This window comes from Protopterus annectens, chromosome 13.part0 (genome assembly GCF_019279795.1).
Source record: "Protopterus annectens isolate FY-2018-M chromosome 13.part0, PAN1.0, whole genome shotgun sequence".
NCBI lineage: Eukaryota > Metazoa > Chordata > Ceratodontiformes > Protopteridae > Protopterus > Protopterus annectens.
This window is the reverse complement of record NC_056747.1, coordinates 1,184,243,039-1,184,262,363: the sequence shown is the minus strand read 5'-3', so window position 1 is coordinate 1,184,262,363 and position 19,325 is coordinate 1,184,243,039. Positions and strand designations below refer to the sequence as shown.

Sequence of the window (19,325 nt, the reverse complement as noted above, 5' to 3'; positions counted from 1 at the left end):
AAGCTAAACACTGCAATGTGGGATACCTAGAGGTAGACTAAAAAATCAAGATGCCGGACCCCATGTGGGCAGACTGGAATTACATTTAAAAATATAAAAAAGTTCAGAGTCCAAAAATGGTGTTAAAATGTGGTAAACATCAAGACATGATGAAAACATGTTTTTTCAGTCTGTGGGTCTGGTTCTCCTTTAGGTACTGCACATGCAGTAAGCAAATCAAAGTCTGAGATAAATGTCACAAAGAAAAATTATGAACCAGTTACAAAGACTTACCGGAGGCCATCATTCATAGGTTCATAGGTTCATACTAGGCTATCTGCCCTAGGGCATTTATAAGCCTAGCCAGAGTGTGTTTGGCTTTCGCCACCCATTTTAAATTAATTTTGCTATGCCTTTTTTTGAGGTTAGTATACTGTGCCTCTGTCTAACAGTGACACAGAAGTGATAGCCGGGGTAAACCTACGATCTCCCATCCACTCATCAAGATTCCTCTTGAAGAGAGTCAATGTGGGACTCTGCCTAACCTGGACTGGGATTTTATTCCAGAGTGAAGGGAGCCTCTGAGTTATGAATCTGTCCCTCCAGCATGTCCTATTTATTTCAGTGCTGAGGTTCAAGTCTCGAGCACGTAGCTCGATGGGATTTGGATTTTCTGAGGTGCAGCATGTCCATTAATTCTGGGTTGGACATGGCTTTATACGTCAGGCACAGATCGCCTCTGAGCAGGCGGTATGCCAGAGTAGAGCTGGAGTTTCTTTAACCGGGCAGCATATGGCATCTGTTTGAGCCCTTTGATCCTCTTGGTGAGGTACTTTTGGGGTCTTTCCAGTTGCTGCAGGTGTCTGGTATGGTACATCCCAAAAGGGGCATTGTACTCAATTATGGGCCTGATGAGGGATGAGTAAAGAGGTACGATGACCTCCCCTGATCTAGATGTGAATCCCTTCATGATTAGGTGGGCTATATAAAATGCTTTTCTAACCACTTTGGCCACGTGGTTGTCAAATGAGAGATTGCTATCAACTTGGGTCCCCAGGTCCCTAATGACTTCTTCTGTACTTAATGGATTACCACCTATGTGGTAATTTGTGGGCACTTTGTTTTTGCCAAAGGGATGACTATACACTTTTGGCGTTTAGCTTGAGGCCATGGCTCTGGCACCAGTTGTCTGTTTCTATGAGGCCCTTTTGGAGGATGCTTGTGTCGGCTGGAGAGTTGATTATGGCCCAGTTTGCAGTCATCTGCGAACTTGGTCAGCCACAGTCCTTCCGTGTTGGCCTGTACCGAGAAATATATACCGAACAAGAGAGGTCCCAGGACTGAGCCTTGTGGGACGCCACTTGTAACTGGTTTGGAGTCTGACATGGCTCCAGCAATTCTAACCATGTGGGTTCTATTTCTTGAGCCAGTTTGCAACCCATCTAGTGACATAGGGGTTTATATTTAAGCTGGTGAGCTTATCTATAATGCCCGAGTGGGGTATTGTATCGAAGGCTTTTGCGAGGTCCAGGTAGGCTGTGTGGACCACCTTCCCCTCGTCAATGGCCTTGGTGACTGTATCAAAGAAATCAACCAGGTTTAAGAGGCAGGATCTGCCCTTAAAGCCAAACTGGGTAGGATCCAGTGTCTGTAGGTCCCCAATATCTTTATTTATGAGGTCCATGATGATCCTTTCCATAGCTTTGCAGACCAAGCTAGTCAGGCTTATGGGGCGATAGTTTCCAGGATCCGTTGAGGCACCACCTTTGTGGAGAGGGACCACTGTTGCTGCACACCACTCTTTGGGTACATATCCTGTAGTAAGGCTAAGATTGAACAGTAGTTTTATGTTTGGGTTTAGCTCTTCTTGGAGTTCATGTAGGACGCAGCCCGGGACACCATCTGGTCCCACTGATGCTGTGTTTTTTGCTTTGGAGAGGGCGGCTCTTACCTGAGCATCTGAGATGTCAGGGGGGCAGCACTCTGTTGGGATAGATATTTGCCCTTTTGGTGGGGAGAGGGGGGAGAAGTTTGCGCTGAACCTGTCAGCTAGGATGTTGGCAATGTCTGTGGGCACGGTGTATTTTTTGTCATTTTGGACTAATTCTGAGCATATCTGGGAATTCCCACCCAGGTTCCTAACATAACTAAAGAAAGCCTTGTGATTATCCTTAGTGTCCTGTGCAATTTTTCTCTCGAAGCTGGCCTTAGACGATTTTATGAGTGCCCGTAGTTTTTTGCTAATACTGATCAGAGATGCCTTCCCTTTTTGGGATTTTGCTCTATCATGTAGTAGCTTCCTCCTTCTATTGTATAGTTTGTTTATGGCTGGAGTCCACCAGACAGGACGTCTGCCTTTGGAGGATTGGGACTTGGTTTTATTTGGGATTGCATGATCCATGCATTCCTGAAGGTGTTCATAGAATGCGTTTATGAAGGATTCTGCGGTCTGGGCCATATTTTCCACAGGCCCGGGGGCTTTGAAGGATTTCGCCTCGGTTTTGAGGCGTGTGAAATTTGCTTTAGAGAAGTTTTTCACTGTGGTTTTCTGGGTAGGGGGTGGGGTCGGGATGTGAATATCCAGTGAGATTAGTTTATGGTCTGATCTTACCAGTGAGGGATACACTTCTGGTCTGGAGCATAGTGTCCCCATGTTGGTGATGATCAGGTCCAGTATGTTTTCCCCTCTTGTGGGAGTGGTAACAAGTTGTTCCATAGCATTTGAGTTTATAAATTCTAGGAACCTTTGGGCTAGGGTGTTGGAGCTAGAGTAATGCTCCCAGTCTATGTTTGGGTAGTTGAAGTCGCCCAATATAATGGTGTTTGGAGAGACCTTCATATTTTCCAGTATTCTCAGGAAGGCCAAGTGGGGTTCCTGTGTTTGGGAGGGTGGTCTGTAGCAGGCTATAAACTGGAAGGCAGTTTTACCCACAGTTAGTTGCACATTGATAGTCTCTGATGCTTCGTGCTGTGCCACCAACCTGGACGTGTGGGCATCTTTGACGAATATTGATACTCCCCCTCCTTTTGTGGTTCGGCCCAAGTTTTGGGGCCGAAAAGCATGGTATGAAGTATAACCTGGTAGTGCTGGGGTGCTCTCGGGAGCCTTGAACCAGGTTTCTGTTACTGCACAGATATCGATGTTCTCCATGCTAAGGAGAGTTTCGAAAGTGCATCTTGAGGTTTAGACTTCTGGCGTTGAGTAGCATTACTCTTAGTTTCTTATCCCTTGTGTTACCTATGGAGGTGGGTTTGTCTTTTGAGCCTTGCCTAAAAAAGGCACTATGGGGGTAGCAAGAGCCTTTGCTCCTCTATGTCTCTTTTCATGTAGTCCAGGGAGGTACGTCTCAGGTCATTCACACCAGCATGGACAATGACTGAGTCATATTTGTACTTGCCTTGGAGTGACCTGAGTGCTTGTGTTATGTGGCGGATCCTAGCGCCCGACAGGCAGCTCACCGTGACCTTCTCCTTGTTCAGCCTGGTGAGCGGGACGTCAGTGTGCCTGACGATAGAGTCACCTATTACAAGTGTATCAGGTGTGTTGTTTAGCCTTAAGGGCTGTGACTGTTCGGCACACTGGCTTTGTGAGCTATGCGTTGCACGTGTTTTGTTTTGGGGTAGCGGTTGCTTGGGTGTCTGCTTTGGAGGTCTCTGCTGCTTAGGCAGATTTTTATTTAGAGCCTCCGAGTATGTTTTTGTGTGTTTATGTGTTTGGTTTGTTGTCGTGGTAGGCCTATGTGAGACTGGAATTGTAGTGAGTGTGGTTTCCTTCTCCTCCTGACTGGTTACGCCAGTACTGAGTTGAAAGAGCTTAGCCTCCAGTTTGGCTATATGGTTGCATCTCTCACATGTGTTGGAATTTGTTGGGAGGAGGAGAGGGTTGTCTGTGTACATGAGGCAGTTGTAACATTGCCTCAAGATTCCCAGATTCACCAGCTGGACTGGAGAGGAGATTGACAACTGACCTTTGGACATGCTAGAATAGTATTGGGAATTCCTTTATAACTGAAAAAAGGGCCAATGGGGAACAAGGTACTCAAGGGGAGTTTGTGAGGGTGTAGTGCTTTTAATTTTTTAGAGCTGACTTATATAATTCCTTTAGTGAGCAAGTGCCAGGTAACTTAAATGCAATGTGTTACAGGTAACTTAAATGCAAAAACGACAAACAGTAACTTTCTTTCAAGTGAAACAAGGAAATAAGTACAGTAAGCAATGCAGATGTCACTAGGGATCCACAGAAGTGCTAAAAGGCCGCGTTTTAGGTGGAATTAGCGTTTCAGGGAAATAAACAAACAACAAGCATACAAATAAAGCTAGAATCAGCAGGCCTGGATCTAGTCTATGCTACAGCAAACAAGGTGTACCAATTTCAGTAAGAAACAGTTAGAATATGCAGGCACTAAGCCTCTAACCAGAAATTCCCTGCTCAGAAGGGCAGAGTCCAGCCTCTCCTCCCACAAGAGTGCAGACCGCAATCCTTCTTAACGTAAAATAACTGGCCTGAAGCCCAAGTGCTTAAACCAGAACTAATACACTTTTAGAATAACAGACACTGAGCTCTCAATCAGCAGTTCCCAACTTAGAAGGATGTAAGCTACCTGTCCTGCCACCACAGTGCAGGCCACAAACCTTCCTAATGTAAAACAACTGGTCTGAAGCCCAAGTGCTTAATCCAAAAGACTTAGAAATGATAGCTACACTTTAATCAAGTTACTACCAGCAGTAATAAATACAACTGAATACTTTAAAGAACGCCTGGATTAGTGCTCAAGTTATACAAACAAAGCTAGATTCAGCAGGCCTGGATCTAGTCTATGCTACAGCAAATGAGGTGTACCAATTTCAGTAAGAAGCAGTTCAAATATGCAGGCACTATAAGCTTTAACCAGAAATTCCCAGCTCAGAAGGACAGAGTCCAGCCTCTCCTCCCACAAGAGTGCAGAACACGGACCTTCTTAATGTAAAATAACTGGCCTCAAGCCCAAGTGCTTAAACCAGAATTAATACACTTTTAGAATAACAGACACTGAGCCCTCAATCAGCAGTTCCCAACTTAGAAGGATGTAAGCTACCTGTTCTGCCATTACAGTGCAGACCACAAACCTTCCTAATGTAAAACTGGTCTGAAGCCCAGGTGCTTAAACTAAAAGGCTTACAATGAGTTACACCAAGCAGTAATAAATACAATTGAGTACTTTTAAGATGACGCAAAAGCAAAATAAAGTAGGAAAAAACACAAATACAGTAAAAGCAGATACATTTTTTTTTATTTTTTATTTTTGGAAAGAGAGAAAGGAAAGAGAGAAAGGAGTAGCAGAAACTAAGCTGATTGGCCTTCTCAAATGCTCTCCCTGTACTGGGTAGAATGAGGTAATGACACTAGACTGGGAGGAGGGTCCCAGATCAAATTTACACTAGGGGCGGGCAACTGCAAAGCCACCAACTATACAGCACAAATATCCCCACTACTTAGAACAAACTGCAGAAATGTTACTCACAGCTGAAAAGCAGCAGTGAGCCTTTAAATGAAAGTTTTAAACAGCTAAAGGAGCCACTAGAAAAAAAGAGTTTCCATTTGTCGCCTGCGATGTACCAAGCTGATCCGGGGGGGGGGGGGTAAAATAAACTATTAATGAAAGGGAAAGCTACTGCTGATAAGGACAGTGCTGTCTTTGCAGCTGCCTGTAATCAGACAGCACTGTGGGTCTTCTACCACCTTAGTTTGGCAAATTCAAAGAGTAATTTAATGAAACAAAGAAAAGGGCTAGTAAGATGGTTGTGGTAAAGTGTAACCTCGACAAAGAGAGAATGATTTGTTTTTAAGATATCTAATATGCATAACTGCTGCAAGGCAAAAAAGGACAGCCTGAAAGACAAATGCGTAGGTCCACACAGTTTTGAAAACCACAAAAAAGAAAGGGAAACTTCAAAACAAATTTACAGATAAATGCTGTAATGATTATTGCCACAAATCTTTTCCTCCATTCAAGTTTTCTTAATAAAAAAAATAATAAATCAGTTGAAAGTACAGTATGTTGCAAAACTTCCAACACTTGCTACCTTGCACATACTTGATGTCCAGCTTGGAAAAATTACCTGAAGTGTATACACTGATGGAACAAGTGGAGAAGGACCTGATCTGCCAATATGAGATACTGTCTAGACCAACACAGACAAAGCTGCTCAGGGCTTTGGTAAAGGCACTGCTGCTGCTGTATATAATGGTTTTGTTTTATTTACTGTACTGTAGTGACTTGCTAGTTTTTACTCGGGGACAAACTATTTTCGTCTTACAACACTGCTTGCTTCAAGCACTTACAAAAGCATGACTAATGGGTCTTAGTGGGTCAGTGATGGATGCAATCTGTGCTCTGGTAAATACTTTGAAGTAGTTTTCTAAATGATGCTGTTTGTGATCTGCTTTGAAGGGTGTTGGTTAACCTTCAATTTGCTATACTTTCACATACTCTTGTCTGGTTTAGCTATGGGGTTGTGCTGTTACAACCACTGTAATTTACTATGCATACTGTGGGTCATTTAGATTAATTGGTCTTCATTTTTCAGAATCTCCTCTCTCAACCATCCACCTTTACCAAAATATTACGCTGGAAGAAATCTGTCAGACTTAATATCAGATAGGCTGCATGTTCTGCATATTTTTAAACAATTATTTTTCAACTAGAAAGTTAACCAGCATTATTTCAGTGTTTCAGTTTGACAGATAGCTTCAGTAGCAATTTCTGCCACGCATGCCCTTGGATATCACACCAATTTATACTTTTTAAAACAGTTTTCTGTTTATAGTGTTACAACTGTGTTGTGAACTCCTTTAGCATTTTACCAAATTCTTGGCATTCTACTATGTCTCAATCACTCAATCGTACTCAACTTTTTATTTCACCATTTTTATATTTATAGCACTTACTTCAAAGGAGGCTGGACAGATTGGCTCTTCTTTGCATTTTTACACTCTCTTTAGAAAGAGCCATTTTCAGCTGCTGTAAATGCATTAATGTCTAATGATGACTTATGTCCCCCCTCTAGGCATGTACCTGTCAAATGTAATACTCAGGTTCAGAGATCTAAAGATATTACACAGCAGGTAAAAATGGCCTCAAGATCTTGTTATCCAGACTAACTGGCAGCCATCTCTCTGTACTCTGGTCTCTTAAAGAAATCTCTGTGATGACCTGCATCTAGCCTTTCATGCCATAAAAAAGATTAGACCCTCCTTGACCTCTTACTCTTTTTCAGAATATATAGTTTTTCAAATATCCGATTAAAGGAATATTACAGTTATACTAGCATGTTACCACAATTGTAGATGATCAAATTCACTGTTGCTGTACTGCCTTTTTGTATTTCCTGCCTATAGTAGCTTAGTGGCTCTCCCGAATGCCAGAGCCATCACCTCTCCCCTCCCACTTAGCTCTGCAGACTCTCTCCCCTTCCAGCTTAAGGATGTTGATGGTATAAAGGGTAGCCAGCAAGCACCATCTTCAGGTTTTTCTTGCTGCAGACAATTCCCAAAGGTCCACAGCCCAACCACTCTCGATAGTGGCCTAATTCCATGCCAGGGTGGTGAAAAGTACAGTTGTGTACACTTACCATAAATGTAGATGTTTGAGTGTATTCACTGTTGCAGTCATTACATTTGGGCAATCTGCTGGCAGGTTGCCCTCAGTCGGCCTGATTAACAAAGTCTTGGGTCCGGCGTCGGTTGCTGTCCCTTCTTCCATGACGTCAGGGGTATAAAACATGCAGCCGACGTCATTTTCATCAGTTTTTCTTGCCCCAGATGTCAGGTGCCCCCCAAATGGGGAGCAAAAAAATAAAAAATAATATATATATATATATATATATATATATATATATATATATATATATATACATATAATCTAGAACACAAAAATATACCTCCAAATAAAAGCAAATACACCAAAAAGGCTTTTAAGCATATCAAAAGAAAGAAGAGGTATAGTAAGAGAAAAACAGGGGGCTGGAGGGTGGGTAACCAGGACTGCAACAGTGAATACACTCGAACATCTACATTTATGGTAAGTGTACACAACTGTACTATGTTCTTTATGTTTCACTGTTGCAGTCATTACATTTGGGTAGAATCCCAAAGCTATGGCTGGGAGGATGGAATTATACAGCATTAGGAGCAGCTAAAAGGCCCCGCAGGACAGCAGCGGCAAAGCTTGCTCTGGATTTAGAGAAGAGAGGTAAATGTAATGTTTGGTGAATGTATGAACTGAGCTCCAGGTAGTAGCTTCTAGAATGTCTCTGGTAGGAACCCCTCTGAGAAAGGCTGCAGAAATAGATGCATCCCTGGGGGGGAATAGGATCTGATCCCCTTGGGGACAGGTGTACCATGGTGCATGTAGCAGAAACGAATACAATGGCTTCTCCATTTTGAAATAGTCCGCTTTGAAATAGCCTTTCCCTCTGCCCCTGCAGCAAATACCACATGTAATTGCTCAGATTTTCTTAGAGACTTTGTCCTGTTTAAGTAGAATCTTAGCTATCTGTGTACATCCAATGAATGCAGAATCCGCTCACCTTTGTTCTGTGGATTTGGGAAGAAGGTTGGCAGACGAATGGTCTGACTAAGAGCCACACTAGATACCACTTTATGCATAAAGGATGGATTGGTCCTGAGAGCCACCCTGTCCGGGTAAAAGATAATAAAAGGCTCCACTCCCATGAGAGCCTGTAGTTCTGAAATCCTTCTAGCTGAAGTGACTGCTAAAAGAAAAAGCTGTCTTCCAAGAGAGAAATTTTAGGTCTGCAGTAGCAGCTGGCTCAAAAGGAGGTAGAGTGAGTTTTTCCAACACAAAATTGAAGTCCCATGCATGGGAGGCCTTACATTTTTGGCCCCTCTGAGGTACTGCTTTAGCAGGGGATGAGAAAAGAGGGGAGGCTCTGTGTTGTAATGAGTTGAAATGGCAGAGGCATGGGATTTTTATGGATGAAAAAGAAAGATAGGCTCTTGTGAAGCATCTCAGTTAAATATTGCAGAATTTGAGGAATATTGGGCATTGCTGTGCTTATTCCTTGTGCTTGGTTCCAGGCACAGAATTCTTTCCATTTGTCAGCATAAGATTTTCAAGTACTAGGCCTTCTAGCCTCCAAAATGACATCCATCACAGGTTTGCTGAGAGATGTAACTGGTGAAATTAGTTGATTAGCCATGCTGCAAGATTCATAGTTTGTAGCTGCATGTACAGAATTTCATAGTTCTGCTGCGACAGTAGATAAGGTGTCTGAGGCAGATACCACGGAGGAAGGTGCAACATATTGCGTAGGAGCAGGTACCAGTGTTGGCGTGGCCAGTCTGGAGCAATCAGAATCAATTTTGTTTTTTCCTGTCTGACTTTTAGTAAGACATTGGAGAGCAGAGGCAGAAAGGAAAGGCATAAACTGATAGGTTTTTCCAGCTGAAGGACAGAGCATCCACTTTCCAAGCTTTTTTGTGATGGATTCTTGTGCAGAATTTGTCCAACTGATAGTTTTGGGGTGAGGCAAAAAGATCTATGTCTGGACTCCCCCATTTGCATGTCGACATGCTGAAGATTTGTGGATCCAGTTTCCATTCATGTGGGTCCATAAGATTTCTGCTTAGTTCGTCTGCCAGAGTATTTTGCTTTCCTGGCAGGAATTGAGCTTGTAGATGTATTTGACAAGTCAAGGCAGTGTTCCACAAAGCTATGGCTAGTCTGCAAAGGGGGTAGGAATGGGTACCCCCCCTGCTTGTTTATGTACCACATGACTGTGTTGTCGTCTGTCTTTATCAGTAGTTGTCCTGGATGAAGATGGTCCTTGAAGGCTGTCAGAGCATTCTGTACAGCTAACATCTTTCTGGTGGATATGTAGGTGCATTTTATTTGGGCTCCATTGGCCCTGAATGCATCTCCCTGCCACATATGCCCCCCCCCCCCCAAGCATAATCTGATGCATCTGTAGTCAGGGTTTGGGTGGCAGGGGGTGGAATGAATGACAGTCCCTTGTTTTGGTGGCAGGCCACTGCCCACCATAGGAACTCTTGCTGCAGGCAAGGAATGATAGGAATCATTGTTTCCAGGCTGTGACAATGTTGACTCCATAAGCTTTTTAGGTACCATTGAAGTTTCCTCATATGCAGTCTTGCATATGGAATTATTAGAATGTAGGAAGCCATGAACCCCAAAGCCTGCAGAATTTGTCTTGCAGATAACTGTTTTTTTTATGGCCACTTGTTTGAAGTAAGTCATCAATTGAATTTGTTTTGCTGGCGTAAGGCAAGTCATCTGGGCAGTTGTATTCAAGCTTGCACTCAGGAATGTAATTATTTGAGAGGGTACCAGTTGTGATTTCTTTTCGTTTATGGTGTACCCTAGACAAGTTAGAAGTATTTTTACAAATGCCAGATGTGTTAGAAGAGTGTCCTTGTTTTCTGCCTGAATTAGACAATCATCCAGGTAAGGATACATTTGAATGTTTCTTTGCCTGCAAAATGCAATTACTGGTGCCAGGCACTTTGTGAAGACCCTGGGCGCAGTAGATAAGCAAAAGGGCAGTACAGAGAACTGGCAATGCAAATAGCCTGCTTTGAAGTGGAGGTATCTTCTGCAAGATTCCCTGATTGGGATATGCAGGTAAGCCTCAAGTCTAGAGTTACCAACCAGGCATCCCTGCCTAGCATAGGCAGTAACTGGTGTAGAGTCAGCATCTTGAATTTTGGAATGTCCAGGAATGTATTTAGAATGGATAAGTCCAGAATTGGATGCCATGATTTGTCTTTTCTGGGGTACCAGGAAAACTCTTGAATAAAAACCTCGTCGCTTTTCCTTTTCTGGTACTGGTTCAATAGCCCCCATATTCATGAGGGACATACCTTGTTTCTGGGCCTCTGCCCTATGATTTGGCGGCAGATCGGGCCATCCATTTGGGATTGGCAACGTGTGGAAATGAAATCTGTATCCCTGGGATACTATATTTAAAACCCACTTGTCCTGGGTAATTAGTTGCCAGTTTCGTGCATGAAGTGCCAGTTTTCCCCCCAAAGGGGCAGCCAAGTACTTGGTGATTGCAGAGGAAGTCATTGAGGCTGTTTACAGTAGGAAGGTGCCTTGTTACTTCCAGATTTGGAGGTGGAGGCACCCCATTGTTTTGTTCTATAAGTTCCTTGTGACTGAAACCTGGAGCCTTTGGAGCGTCTGGGTTTGACCCGAGTGGCTCTGGTGGGTACTGGAAAGGACCAATTCTTAGTAGGTCAGTGCCTATTGAACCTGGGTGGCTGCACTTGTAGGAAATCTTTTACAGTTTGCATAGATTTAGCTTTATCTTCCATCTTTTTCAAAACTTCTTCTGCCTTATTACCAAATAGGCTGTCCTGTTGTAAAGGAGCATCAAACAATTTTGCTTTAACATGATCATGCAGATCTTGCTCCTTGAGCCAAGCATGCCTTCTCATCACAGATCCAGTTACAGCAGCCCTGCAAGAGGCCTCCAAGGAATCAAAACCACATTGCAAAGTATGCTTGCCAACTTGTTCAGCTGAATGCACTAAATCCTGCAACTCTATTTTCCACACAGTCAGAAATCAACATAATTTCTGTATAAGTAAGCCCATGACATGCTGCTGATATTTAAGCATATGAAATTGACAGTTTAAAGCCCTGATTGCAAAGGTTGCAGACGTGTAAACCTTCTTACCCCATCTATCCAGCGCCCTGGAGTCTCTATCAGAAGGGGTAGGATTTTTAGCAGCAGAAGCCTTAATGCCCTTGGGACCCTGAGAAATTGTTTCAGGGTCAGCAGTAGGGTTTTTAAAGAGGAATTTGTGGGAGTCCGGAACCCTGTAATATCTGTCTGGCTTATCAGGAGCCATGCTGGATTCTATAAAAACATCATCAACAATGTCTAGAATAGGAGGTATAGACAAAGGCCTATGCTGAGGAAGAAGGAGGAAATCCCCAAGTCTCTTTTTAGATTCTGAGAAATCCTGACTCTCCCAGTGAAAGTGTTCCCTTAAGGTATGCAAAGTTTCTCCAAAACAAAAATCCACAGGAGGAGAAGCAGAAGGGATGGAATCTTCTGCATGAGAGTCTTCATAAGGTGGAATAGATAATTCCTGATCAGAAGAGGGATCAGAAGAAATAGAAACCTGATCTGATGATTCATAGTCAGTGCCTTGCCTAGGCCTCTTTGCAGGAGGGGGATGGGAACCCCTGATCAAGGTAATTAAATCCTCAGCCATTTTGATCATTTGTTTTTTAGGCATAGGGGCCTGTGCACATGGCCCAAGCATCATTTTTTTAGACATAGAAGTTGATTTTGGCCTAGGTTTTGAAGATGGCGGTTTAATATACAAATCTTTAGGCCTGAAAACACCCTCAGAAGCCGGTGACTGCTCAGCGGCTCTGGACCCATCTAAGGTAGAGACATCCGCAGGTTCAATACTTAAAGTGTCTCACGGCATTCCGGACTCCGAATGGGTCTCAGTAGAGGCCTACAAATCAAAAGTAGCGGGTATCAGGGACTGCGAAAGCACCTTACTGAGTACTGGCAAACCGGCGACTGGCTTAGGAGAAGCTTCGTCGTCGGTTTTGGACCTCGATGGTCTATCTCTGTCTTTTTCTTTGCGTTTTTTTATGTATTCCGGTAGTCAGATTGCTAACCGACGACATTTCTGGATAGTTAAATCTTGAGCCAAAATATTTTGATGCAAAAATAAACAGACGCTTAATAGTGCGTTGATTAAATTTAGCACAAAACCGACAGCAAGGCAAGTTGTGGTCAAGGCCTAGGCAAGGAATACAGCACAAATGAAAATCCTTATGAGGTATTTGCTTCCCACAAATAATAGAATTATTAACTTTTACTGACATCGGTAAGGAGCAAGAAAAAGTTTCCCCAACGGGATACTTCACTTTAGGTTAAAGACTTCGGTTCTGAAACTTGAAAATGGAAATTTCAGGAGTCTGCCGACCGGCACTTGCGAACTGCTTCGGGCACCGTGCGGCAAGAAAGACTGATGAAAATGGCATTGGCTGCATGTTTTATACCCCTGACGACCTGACGTCATGGAAGAAGGGACAGCAACCGACGCAGGACCCAAGACTTTGTTAATCAGGCCGACTGAGGGTAACCTGCCAGCAGATTACCCAAATGTAATGACTGCAACAGTGAAACACGAAGAACATCAGAGCATCTGAAGGAGGTTCAAAACAAGAAGTGGAAAGAGATGAAGATGGTAATCACCCCAGCTGAAAGGATAAAAGAGGAGAAAAAGGGGACAGGTGAAGGGAACCTTACTGCAACAGCGAATCTATTGAACAGCTACAATTATGACGAGATCCTAACACAACAGTGCTCTGTTTCACATAGTCTAATGTTGCAGTACTGAAACTTGGGAAGACTTCCAGAGCTAGGCAATACTGGGTGGAGAGCTTGTAACAGAAGCATGATACACCAAACCCTGCCCTGGTCCTGCACATGGTCTCAAACTGTAATGTTTGGCAAAGATACGTAGTGATAACCTGGTTGCTATTCCATAATGGCTTTGGCAAAGACACAGCTTTGGAAAGCTGTGGTGGCAGCCATGACCCTAAGAGGGAGACACGGACTTGTTTTCTGTGGTTCAGTTAACAAAAGGCAATACTATTAATCTATCTGAAAATTGCTCACTGATGAGTTTCCTTCTTTTTCCTTTGCAAACCCAACAAAAAGTCTTTTCTTCTGTTTGTTTTGGTTCTATACAAGTAAAATTTGGGCTGCATGTGCACAACCAGGGAAAGTAACACCCACTCCCTCCCTGTTTTGCATGGAGGGGAAGAAACTGGTTTAAGAATAGCATGCTTTACAAAGAGTTGTGCATTAGGAAGGTGACCTGGGGATGAAGTGATAATGTCTTTATGAAATGTAGTGTGTGAAAAAAATAAGTCATGTACTTACCATAATGTTCCATCAGAGTTGTTGCTTTTCATTGGTCTCCAACCTGAGGGACTCTGATCTGGCATGGATCTGTCTCAGCCTCATACTACACCAATGGATCCAAAGTCCAAGCTCCACCCCTACCTGTAATGTCCCAGTATCCCTCCTCCCCTCAGATAGAGTTTGTTGCGAACAGCAGCATCCCAACATAGACAATCATGCCAATAAATCTAGCAAAACCCACAAAAAGACTTATAAAAGGGGGAGCTAGCCAGGACAGTGCCTATGCCTCTTCCATCCTGTCCACTACACAGCCCACAAGGGGCAGGTGGAAGAAGTGAAGGATGGCTGAAGACAAATGAAAAGCAACAACTCAGATGGAACGTTAAAGTACATAACCTGCTTATTTGAAGTTGTTTTCATTTGATCTTCAGCCTGAGGGATAAAGTTCCCACCTACCAATAAAACCCTGGGAGGTCCTCATGGAAGGATGTTCCGGAGCACAGCTGAGCCAAAGGATGCCTTGTCCCCAGAAAGATGATCCAATTTATAATTGGCAAATAAATGTGTGATGATGCCCAGGTTAGCCACAGAGCAGATATCATTGAAGGAAACCCTGAACCAAAAGGTTGCAGAAGCAGCAACAGATCTGCTGGTATGTGACCGGACATGCCCTGGTGGAGATTACACTTTGGCTCGATAGGCCAAAGAAATGCATTCAGAAATCCATCAAGCAATAATAAATTTAGAAATAGGCTTTCTCAAGAAAGGTTTAGAAAAGGAAACAAAAAGTTGATCCAACTTACGAAAGGATTTTGTTCGATGCAAATAGAAACACAGCTACCTGTGTACATCAAGCAAGTGCAATTTTGTACTCTCCTTACTTTAGAAATTTGGAAAGAAAACTGGTAAATTGATGACCTGTATTAATATTAGATTCTGATGCCACCTTCGACAGGAAAGATGGATTGGTAGACAGGAAAGATGGCTTGGTCTACAGGGACACCCTATCTTCACGGAAGACCATATAAGGGGCTTGACAAATAAGGCTTGGATCTCAGAAACCCTCTTGGCTGAGGTAAATTGCTACCAAAAAGGCTGCCTTCCATGACAGAAACTGCAAATCAACACTGGCCACTGGTTTGAAAGGAGGAGAAACCAAGGCCTGCAGCACAAGGGTAAGATCCCAAGGAGGCATTGGGTGCTTAACCGGAGGCCTAAAAAGAAATGTGCCTTTCAAAAAAGCCTTATAAAGTTTAGAAGCCAATGAAGCTGAATTTTCACCTATATGAAAGTTAGAAATCACTGCTAATTGTACCTTAACCATAGAGAAACAAGCGGCATGATTAAAAATAACCGCCAAAAATTCCGAAATGGCCAAGACTGGTGCAGTGAAGGTTATGCAGAGAAGCCCAGATCGAAAAACACTTCCATTTACTCAAATAAACCTTCCTGGTAGAAGATTTGTGTGTCGCTACCAAGATCTTCTTTACAAGAGAAGAAAGCCCATGAGCCCTAGCTATTACAAGGATTGGAGCAGCCAAGCCATGAGCTTCAGGCTGCCTAAGTCTGGGTGAAGAATTTCTGAGGGATGTGTAATCAGATCTGGAACCGGATCTAGCATCCAAGGAGGACACATTACATGAGACCATAGAGTAGGGAACCAAACTTGGCGAGGCCAAAAAGGGGCAATGAGGATCACTGAGCTCCCCAGCCGTCGAGTTTTCTAAATGAACGTGGGGATTAGAAGAAGCAGAGGATATGCATACAGTAGACCAGAGGGCCAAGCATAAACTAGAGAGTCTCTGAGGGACTCCCCAAAGGGGGGGTTCAGAGCAAAATACTCACTACACCATGTTGGAAAAGAGATCGCAGCAAGGCCAACCCCACTTTAGAAGGATCTTTTTTGGTACTGAAGGATTCAGAGACCACTCTTAAGGCATCAGAATAAAACTGAGCCTGTTCACCAGAATGTTGGACTACTCCAGAATGTGCACTGCCACTAAAAACAGCTGGTGGAGATCACCCACTCCCAGTGTCTCATGGCTTCGCAACAAAGGGGATAAGATCTGGTTCCCCCGTTTGCTGATGTACCAGACTACTGACATATCCATCTGTACTGGCAATAGGCCCTGGAGGAAGAAAGGCATGGAGAGCTTGCAACGCCAAAAGCACCACCCTCATCTCTAGGACACTGACATGCAGATTGGTCTCCAAAGAGGACCACTTGCCGTGGACCGTCTTTCCCCTGAAATGCCCCCCACCAGAGCAGGGAGGCGTCCATGGTCACAGTGATCGCAGGGGAGGGAACAACAAATGGCCAACCCTGAAGGAGGTCCGGGGATTGGAGCCACCAAAGAAGAGAGTCCCTGCAAACACGGGATAGTCGAACAGGATGTGACAAGGGAAGGTCCAGCAAAGACCACTGAACGGCTAAGGTCTATTGCAAAACTCTCTTATGGAGACGTGCAGTCGGGACGAGAGTGATCATGGTCAGCATGGACCCCAACGCCAGAAGAACTGAAACTACAGAGGGAAGTCTGGCTTGGAGAATGTAAAGCACATGATTAATGGAGTGATAACAGTTTGTCCAGAATTAGAAAAGTACAGTTTTGTACCTACCATAACTGTAGATGTTAGAGTGTTCACACTATTGCAGTCATCACACTTGGGTTATCCTGCCGTCAGGCGGTCCCGCAGTCAGCCAGAGTTCCAAAGTCTTGGTCTGGCGTCGGTTGCTGTCGCTTCTTCCCTGACGTCAGTGCGCCAGGGGTATATAAGATGCATCAGACACCATTTTCTTCAGTTTTTCTTGCCCCAGATGTCAGGTGCCCCCAATAGGTAGGCAATACAAATATAAATAAAAATAAAACAATACCTTCGGTTACAAGCAAATACACCACAAAGGTTGTATAGGATAGAAAGGTATAGGTATCTCCAGCTAGTTAAGAGGGGATGGAGGGAGGGTAACCTGGGCTGCAGCAGTGTGAACACTCGAACATCTACATTTATGGTAGGTACAAAACTGTACTATGTTCATCGTGCTACACTGCTGCAGTCATCACATTTGGGATGAATCCCAAAGCTAAGGATGGGTGGTGGAACTAAACAGGGTTTGGTGAGGCTAGTAGGCCCTGCAGAACTGCAGTGGCAAAGCCAGCTATGGTTTTAGAGTATAGAGGTAAGTGATAGTGCTTGGTGAAGGTGTGCACTGAACTCCAAGTTGCAGCCTCCAAAATATCCTTGGTTGGTACCCCTCTGAGGAAGGCTGTTGATGTTGCTGTAGCCCTGGTGGAATGGGGCTCGATGGTACCAGGCACAGATTTTCCATGGTGTGTGTAGCAGAAACTGATGCAATGTCCTATCCATTTTGAAATGGTCTGTTTTGAGATAGCTCTTCCTTGTGATCCTGCGGCATAGGATACAAAGAGCTGGTCAGATTTTCTAAAAGCTTTAGTTTTATCCAAGTAGTAACGTAATTGCCTGTGAATGTCCATAGAGTGTAGGAGCCTTTCCCCTTTGTTCTGGGGGTTTGGATAGAAGGTGGGTAAATGAATGGTTTGGTTTAGGGCCACACTGGATACCACCTTTGGCATAAAGGAAGGGTTAGTTCGTAAAGAGACTCTGTTTGATGAAAAATTATGAAAGGCTCCAATGCCATTAGGGCCTGTAGTTCTGAGACTCTTTGTGCTGAAGTTATTGCTAGCAGCAAGGCAGTTTTCCATGATAGGAACTGTAGATCAGCTGTGAAACTGGTTCAAAGGGCGGTAGTGTAAGTTTCTCCAAAACAAAGTTGAGATCCCAAGTTGGTGTTGGTGCTCTCCGGGGGGGGGTCTTATATTCTTAGCCCCTCTACTGTCTTAGTATTGGATGTGAAAATATAGGAGGATCCGTGCTGTATTGAGCTGAAATAGCTGAGGTGTGGATCTTAATAGATAAGGAAAGTCCTTTGTGCAACATCTCAGTTAAATATTGAAGAATCTGAGGAATATTTGGTACAAGGGCATTTCGGCCTTTAGTCTGGTTCCAGGCGCAGAATCTTTTCCATTTGTCTGAATAGACTTTCCTGGTGCTGGGCCTCCTGGCCTCCAGAATGACATCCATCACATCTTTAGAGAGAAGTGTTGACTGGTTGTTTAGGCAATTTTCCATGCAGCCAGATTTAAAGTCTTAAGCTGGCTGTGTAGAATCCGATTGTTTTGCTGAGTGAGCAGGTGAGGAGTTGTAGGTAAAATCCATGGTGGGCCTTGAGCCATGTTCCTTAGAATGTCCTTGCTTTCTGCTTGAATAAGGCAGTCGTCCAGGTATGGATATATTTGAATGCCTCTTTGTCTGCAGTATGCAATTACTGGTGCCAGGCATTTTGTGAAGACCCTGGGCGTAGTGGATAAGCCAAAGGGCAGTGCAGAGAATTGGTAATGGGTTGAACCTGCTATAAATCAGAGGTATCTTATGCAATTTTGTCTGATAGGGACATGCAGGTATGCCTCCTTGAGGTCCAACGTTACTAGCAAAGTCTTCTTGCCCAGCATGGGAAGAAGTTGCTGTAGTGTTAGCATCTTGAATTTAGGTACTTCCAGGTATGTGTTTAGAATTGAGAGGTCCAGAATGGATCTCCAGGCTTTGTCCTTTCGGGGAACTAGAAACAGTCTTGAGTAAAATCCTTGGCCTTGCTCCTGTGTAGGAACTTGTTGAATGGCTCTCATGTCCATGAGAGCTGAAATTTGCTTTTGAGCCTCTGCCCATTGATTTGGTGGCTGGTTTGGCATCCCTTTTATCCTTGGCAAAGTGTGAAAGTGGAATCTGTATCCTTGAGATACAATATTTAGGACCCATTTGTCTTTTGTAATGATGGGCCAATTGTCTGCAAAAAGTGCTAGTTTTCCCCCCAAGGGAGCTGCCAAGAGGGTTTTGCTTGGAAGTCCGAGGGGAAAGTCATTCTGTTTGTCTTCTGGTAGTCTGAGACCTGTCTTCTCCTCCTTTTTGGGTTGTGGCACCCCATTGTCGAGGCTGGTAAGAGCCTTGTGACTGGCCTCTGCCCCTTGGGCGTCTGTTATCTGCCCCTCAGTGGTCTGGCAGAAGCTGGAAAGGACCAGTTTTTGGTTGGCCAATTTCTGCTGAAACGAGGGGGTTGAACCTGTAAAAAATCCTTGACAGTCTGCATAGATTTTGCCTTATCCTCCATTTTCTTTAAAACTTCTTCTGCTTTTACACCAAACAAAACATCCTGCTGTAAAGGTGCATCCAATAGCTTTGCTTTAACATGATCAGGTAAAGTTTGTTCTTTTAACCAAGCATGCCTACGTATGACAGACCCGGTCACTGCTGCTCTACAAGAAGCTTCCAATGAATCAAATCCACATTGCAAAGTATGTTTTCCCACTTGTTCAGCTGCATGCAACAAATCTTGCATTTCCTTGTAA

The 19,325-nt window shown here is 43.8% G+C and overlaps 1 protein-coding gene across 1 annotated transcript in view; it reads right to left on the bottom strand.

The window, feature by feature from the left end:
- CDC27 (cell division cycle 27) overlaps window positions 1-19,325 on the bottom strand; it is a 2,763,676-nt gene that overhangs the window by 1,120,837 nt on the left and 1,623,514 nt on the right. The window lies entirely within an intron of this gene.